Genomic DNA, 7,798 nt, shown 5'->3' on the forward strand with positions numbered 1-7,798 from the left:
ACCAACTTATGACAAGCGACCCAGCGGCCAAAAAAGAGAAATGACAGCTAAATAAATCTAAATGCGAACACTAGTTCGCTCGAAATCACACATAGCTCGACTAGTGCTCGAAAGTAAGGAACGCTGGTGCCAACGTACGTCAAGCGACCCAGCGGCCTCGAAAAGAATCGATGAACTAAATAAAAACTAAATGCGAACACTAATTCACTCAAATTCGCACCTAGCTCGACTCGAGCTCGAAACTAAGGAACACTGGTGCCAACGTACGTCAAGCGACCCAGCGGCCTCGAAAAGAAAAGATAAACTAAATAAAGGCTAAATGTAAACACTAATTCACTCAAATTCGCGCCTAGCTCGACTCGAGCTCGAAACTAAGGAACGCTGGTGCCAACGTACGTCAAGCGACCCAGCGGCCTCGAACAGAAAACGATAAACTAAATAAAAATTAAATGCGAACACTAGTTCACTCAAATTCGCGCCTAGCTCGACTCGAGCTCGAAACTAAAGAACGCTGGTGCCAACGTACGTCAAGCGACCCAGCGGCCTCGAAAAGAAAACGATAAACTAAATAAAAACTAAATGTAAACACTTGCTCGCTCGAAATCGCGCCTAGCTCGCCTGGAGCTCGAAACTAAGGAACGCTGGTGCCAACGTACGTCAAGCGACCCAGCGGCCTCGAACAGAAACGATAAACTAAATAAATGCTAAATGTAAACACTAGCTCGCTCGAAATCGCGCCTAGCTCGCCTAGAGCTCGAAACTAAGGAACGCTGGTGCCAACGTACGTCAAGCGACCCAGCGGCCTTGAAAGAAACGATAAACTAAGTAAAAACTAAATTAAATTACGCCTAGCCCGAAGCTCAGGAACGCTGGTGCCAACGTACGTCAAGCGACCCAGCGGCCTCGAAAAGAAACGATAAACTAAGTAAAACTAAATTAAATTACGCCTAGCCCGAAGTTCAGGAACACTGGTGCCAACGTACGTCAAGCGACCCAGCGGCCTCGAAAAGAAACGATAAACTAAGTAAAATTAAATTAAATTACGCCTAGCCCGAAGCTCAGGAACGCTGGTGCCAACGTACGTCAAGCGACCCAGCGGCCTCGAACAGAAACGATAAACTAAGTAAAACTAAATTAAATTAAGCCTAGCCCGAAGCTCAGGAACGCTGGTGCCAACGTACGTCAAGCGACCCAGCGGCCTCGAAAAGAAACGATAAACCAAGTAAAACTAAATTAAATTACGCCTAGCCCGAAGTTCAGGAACACTGGTGCCAACGTACGTCAAGCAACCCAGTGGCCTCGAAAAGAAACGATAAACTAAGTAAAACTAAATTAAATTACGCCTAGCCCGAAGTTCAGGAACACTGGTGCCAACGTACGTCAAGCAACCCAGTGGCCTCGAAAAGAAACGATAAATTAAGTAACTAAATTCAAACTCTTCTTTACTAGTAATAGAATCTAATCCTATTCGTACTGATCTATTTTCTTGCTACGCTTTATATCTATAATTATATTCCGTTAGCAGCTTAAGTACGTAATATCGCGTACTTATCCTATCGTTAGTGACTAGGCAAGTTCAGGTAAAAGCGTGTTTTGGCAGGTAAATAAGTTACGTACTTACTTGCACCTTATCGTGGCGTGTGTGGGGGCGGCGACTCCGACTCGGCGACTTCGACTGCTAGACACCGACCGAAAGACAGCGACCGAGAGACAGCGACCGAGAGAGCGAGGAAGCCAGGCACAGCGTACTTACGTACTGTAGTACTGGAGTCGTCCGCTGTAAGGCGCTTCAGCCCTTGAAGCGAACTCCGGCGGATGTATCCTGAAACTCCGCGTCTTACCCGGTCGAGCCGGACCCCGCCAGCTGACGTCTCCCGCGATGTTGTTGAGCTACTGGAGTATAATTGTAGGGGGAAGAAATAAAAATCATAACATGTCATTAAACTAAAAACATATTTTCCTCTCAAAAAAAATAAAAAAAACCTTATTTAAACCCCCTGTAAAAATTACATGTTTACATCCCCCACCCACTTCGGGGAAACAAAATGAGAAAAAAGTTAAACTAAAGGATTTCTATCAGTTGGATCCCGTATACGTTTTCACGTCTTTTACGTGGGCCGTTTGAGTTTTGTTTGTCGAACGGTCTTTCAACTCGACGATATTTGGGCCTTTAAACCTAATTACTTCGAAAGGGCCTACAAAACGGGGCGCTAGCTTCGATGCATACGCGTCAGGAGCTGAAGACAGGGTGTGATGTCTTTTCCAGACCAACTGTCCAACACGGAGGTTATGATCTCGTCGTCTGAGGTCGTAATATCGTGACTGCCTCTGGAAGGCACGGGCTAAGTTGCGATGACAGCTTTGATACATCTTTTTAAATTCTTCCATTCGTTGCTCGTGTCGTTCTTCTCGTGTAGTCGTTTCTTGGTCGACGGAGTACTCAAACGCAGGTCCACATATTGCTCTAGGTAGTCTCAGCTCGCGTCCAAAGTTAAGCATAGCTGGCGTGAAGTTTGTTGATTCGTGGTTCGCTGTGTTTAATGCATATCTAAACTCACTTAGTTTAGCATCCCACGACCGGTGGTCTTCACCAACGAATTGCGATATCAAGGTTTTGATGACGCGGTTAGAACGTTCTACTGGATTGCTCTGAGGACTATAAGGGGCCGTCAGTTGACAGTCGACGTTCCAGTCCCTACAAAGATCCCGAAAAATTTTCGAAACAAATTGTGACCCATTATCGGTTATTAAAACGCTGGGTGCACCGTATCTGAACAAAATCATCTCTTTGAAATTCTTTACCACATTAGCTGCTGTGGCCGATCTAAGTGGACTAAGTTCTAACCACTTGCTGTAGTAATCTTGACACACTAGTATAAACCGATTTCCACTCTTCGATCGTGGTAAGGGGCCCACTATATCTGCGGTAACCGTGTACCACGGACCTTGTGGCTTACGAAAATACATCTTCCCGGCGGGCTTCGTTTGTTCAACTTTATATCGTTGACATATCAGACATTTTTTTACGTATGCCTTTACATCACGAAACCAACCTGGCCAGTAATAACATTGGGAGAGCTTTAAGGCGGTTTTTCTAACACCCAAATGACCTGCAGTTTCAATGTCGTGATTTTCTTGCAGTACTTTCGGGCGGTCCTCCTCGCGAACACACATTTTCCAGTGGGCTTGCCTGCATCCGTTTATTTCCTTTTACGATCACTCGACGATAGAGGTTCCCATCTTTTATAACCAGATTCGAGTCACCCTTTGCGGCCATCTTGTATTGCCTCTTGTACCAACGGTTCCTATCAACCATCCCTACATCATTGGATTCATCTGTAATTTCTTCCTGACGTGGTCTTCTGTTTACCTGCCTTCTTTTCTGAGCTGAACAATTTTCAGCCGTAAAAGGATCCTATATGTTCAATTGGTTGCTCATAGAACGGGTTTCTCGTATAGTATCCTTGTTTAATATGTGTATTATCGATCAAGCGAATCTTGTGTTCAACTAGTGTTGTTTTACCCCTAACATGATCGAATTTAGGCATCTCCTCTCTTAGACATTGTTCTAAATCCTCATGTTCATCTTCTGATAGCTGATTCAATCCGCTAACATCCCCTACATCACTCTTCTGTAAGAAGATATTACGTTCGTGTCGCGTCTGGGGAGGGAAATCATATGTCAGCAACCCCAACGATTCAATCGAATCGACAACCAACTATGAGGTCCGAAGTAAGTGACGGCACGCAAAGTGCCTTGAACGTATGCGTCTTATCTCTGTAGGAGATCAAGCCTTCGAACGTATAATATTCTTCTAACGATGTCTGTGAGCCATCAGCCATCCGGATTTCCATCGGGCGTTTAAATGGTACATTTCCGTTTCTTCTCAAATGCTCAGCTAGTCTCTTTCCCACCATCGAAATCGTTGCTCCAGTATCTATTAGAGCAGAAAATATGCTACCGTAGATTTCTATTTCGATGTGTGGTCTGCTGTCCATGTTTCTGCTGCTCTGTACTGATCCAGAAAAATTCGCTATTGTGCGAAGCCAACTCTGCCAGTCTTCTGGGGTCGTTCTTAATTTCTTCGGTTGGGACTCAGGTGACCCCTTCTCGGCTGAGTCCACCGACCGTTTTCCCGTCTGGCAATTGCAAGCGGTAGTTGCTATACCTTGTCGCTTACAATAAAAACACCTCAAGGTCTTGGGCCTCTGGCACTCTCGAAAAAAATGCCCCCTTTTTTCGCAGTTCCAACATATGGTGTCGTCGCGTATACGCCTCACCGTGTTAGCTGGGGTTTGGAACCTCACGTTAAGCTCACGTTTATCTTTTTGAACGTTAGGTTTGACAATTTTGGTTTCTGTCGTCCATCTTTGCGTGTGGTTCGCCTCGCCATGAATGGTGCAACTCATTTCATTTTCTACCTGAACGGGTTTTGTCTTTGTAACGCCGTTCTTGCTAACCGCAGACGCTTCGTGGGATTTATCAAACTTCTTCTTTGCATAGTATGCCGTCTCTGGCACTAGTGCGAGTGATGGCAGTGGAGGAGGCCGGTAAGTGTTTCGGGCCCTCAAATATTCTTCATACTGCTCAGCCTGGTGAATCATATCAGATATGGTCCTACATTCCTGTCGTTTCATCATAAGTTTATACTCGGGACGCATGTTTTGAATATAAAATATTGAGTTTTTCGTCTAGTGTTAACGAGCCTCTTCTGCGCATTAATGTCATTAAAGCCACGACAAAGTCTTTAAATTGCTCCTCTTGACCTTGTGTACGCTTCCGGATCTCGTCGTCAAGATTTTGTTTGTATCCAGGAGGAAGAAACTGTGTTTCAAATTCCCTCCGAAAATCCACATAATTGTTCCATAAGTCCTTATTGTTCCTATACCACAGGAGTGCAGAGTTTTGGAAAATCTCTGGCAAGGCTGTAAGGATATCGTTTCGTTCAATGCCGTACGCGTCGAGTAGCTCATCCAATCTCTCTAGGAACGAAATCGGTCCTTTCACTCCGTCAAAACGAAGATTCCATTTCCTTACTAGGTTGCATAAGTTAGGCGAGTCATTCTGCAGATCGAAACAACCTGATCGTTTTTGTAGTCCGACCGGATTCGTTTGTGTGTAAGTCGGAAGTGAATAGTCCGGTAACATCGATTGGTGGCTATGTACTACGTTTGTGTGCGGAGTTCCCATCGTGCCATTAGCTGAAAGCTGGGATTCTCTAGTGGTTTTTAACGATAAAATCATTTCCCTTAGAGTTTTGCTGTCAGCGTTAGGAGGGAGTCCAAGAATTTCACGAAGAGCCATGCTTTCGTTTTGCTCGTTGCTGCTCAGTACCCTGTGGGTGTGAGATACGGAATTGCCTCCTAATACGCCCGCATAGTCCATCCTATTATTTTCGTTCTCGACCTCACACTCTGAAGTCGTAAATTTATCCGACCGTAGATATGCTACGTATCGTTTCCTTAATTCGTCGCCTTTTCCCTCACTATCAAGATTGTATTTTAATAATTCGTTGCGTAGTTGGGTTTTGTCTAAGCGATAGGCCCATCCAACATATGGGTCATATCCCGTTGGGGATTTATCTTTTATTGTTTCCGGTTGCCTAGTGGGGACATTAAGTGTGGCCGAAGATCGAGTTTCTGTTGACAATGGTACAGGGGTATCTTTATCACCCTTAGTATCGTTAGCCTTATCTAAATCGACCCTTTTGTTTGAGGTTGGCAAGATATAAAATACTACCAACAGCCAGCGTAAAACTGCAAAGAACTTGCAAAATATAACGTTTTCAAACATTTTAAACTAATTTCCTTAAATAATCGGAAAACTAAATTAAATTTTCAGAAAACTATCGTTTAATTTCGTCCCTGTTCGGGCGCCAAATTTATAACGTTTAATCGGGTCAGGGATAGTTTATAAAATTATATAACCCTAAGACACCGGATAGAACAGTCGAGAGGGGTAAAATCCAGGGTTCGAAAGGGAGAGGTAGTTTCCAAGTTCAGCTCAGAACCGAATTAATGTAAAACCAAAAGCCGAAGCAAATACAGCACCGATGATCAACGGATCAACATGCTTTCATCATCGCAGACTCGGAAACGAAAGGGAATAAAGGGAAGGCGTCAGCATTTGCTTTAGGATGACTGTTCCACCACCTAAACGTCCCCTAATACGACAGTTGTTTAGTTCAACTGAAGCTCGAAAACGAGGAACGCTGGAACCAACTTACGACAAGCGACCCAGCGGCCAAAAAAGAGAAATGACAGCTAAATAAATCTAAATGCGAACACTAGTTCGCTCGAAATCACACATAGCTCGACTAGTGCTCGAAAGTAAGGAACGCTGGTGCCAACGTACGTCAAGCGACCCAGCGGCCTCGAAAAGAATCGATGAACTAAATAAAAACTAAATGCGAACACTAATTCACTCAAATTCGCACCTAGCTCGACTCGAGCTCGAAACTAAGGAACACTGGTGCCAACGTACGTCAAGCGACCCAGCGGCCTCGAAAAGAAAAGATAAACTAAATAAAGGCTAAATGTAAACACTAATTCACTCAAATTCGCGCCTAGCTCGACTCGAGCTCGAAACTAAGGAACGCTGGTGCCAACGTACGTCAAGCGACCCAGCGGCCTCGAACAGAAACGATAAACTAAATAAAAATTAAATGCGAACACTAGTTCACTCAAATTCGCGCCTAGCTCGACTCGAGCTCGAAACTAAGGAACGCTGGTGCCAACGTACGTCAAGCGACCCAGCGGCCTCGAACAGAAACGATAAACTAAATAAAAATTAAATGCGAACACTAGTTCACTCAAATTCGCGCCTAGCTCGACTCGAGCTCGAAACTAAGGAACGCTGGTGCCAACGTACGTCAAGCGACCCAGCGGCCTCGAAAAGAAACGATAAACTAAATAAAAACTAAATGTAAACACTTGCTCGCTCGAAATCGCGCCTAGCTCGCCTGGAGCTCGAAACTAAGGAACGCTGGTGCCAACGTACGTCAAGCGACCCAGCGGCCTCGAACAGAAACGATAAACTAAATAAATGCTAAATGTAAACACTAGCTCGCTCGAAATCGCGCCTAGCTCGCCTAGAGCTCGAAACTAAGGAACGCTGGTGCCAACGTACGTCAAGCGACCCAGCGGCCTTGAAAGAAACGATAAACTAAGTAAAAACTAAATTAAATTACGCCTAGCCCGAAGCTCAGGAACGCTGGTGCCAACGTACGTCAAGCGACCCAGCGGCCTCGAAAAGAAACGATAAACTAAGTAAAATTAAATTAAATTACGCCTAGCCCGAAGCTCAGGAACGCTGGTGCCAACGTACGTCAAGCGACCCAGCGGCCTCGAACAGAAACGATAAACTAAGTAAAACTAAATTAAATTAAGCCTAGCCCGAAGCTCAGGAACGCTGGTGCCAACGTACGTCAAGCGACCCAGCGGCCTCGAAAAGAAACGATAAACCAAGTAAAACTAAATTAAATTACGCCTAGCCCGAAGTTCAGGAACACTGGTGCCAACGTACGTCAAGCAACCCAGTGGCCTCGAAAAGAAACGATAAATTAAGTAACTAAATTCAAACTCTTCTTTACTAGTAATAGAATCTAATCCTATTCGTACTGATCTATTTTCTTGCTACGCTTTATATCTATAATTATATTCCGTTAGCAGCTTAAGTACGTAATATCGCGTACTTATCCTATCGTTAGTGACTAGGCAAGTTCAGGTAAAAGCGTGTTTTGGCAGGTAAATAAGTACGTACTTACTTGCACCTTATCGTGGCGTGTGTGGGGGCGGC

The sequence above is a fragment of the Homalodisca vitripennis genome, unplaced genomic scaffold (genome assembly GCF_021130785.1).
Source record: "Homalodisca vitripennis isolate AUS2020 unplaced genomic scaffold, UT_GWSS_2.1 ScUCBcl_7519;HRSCAF=15247, whole genome shotgun sequence".
NCBI lineage: Eukaryota > Metazoa > Arthropoda > Insecta > Hemiptera > Cicadellidae > Homalodisca > Homalodisca vitripennis.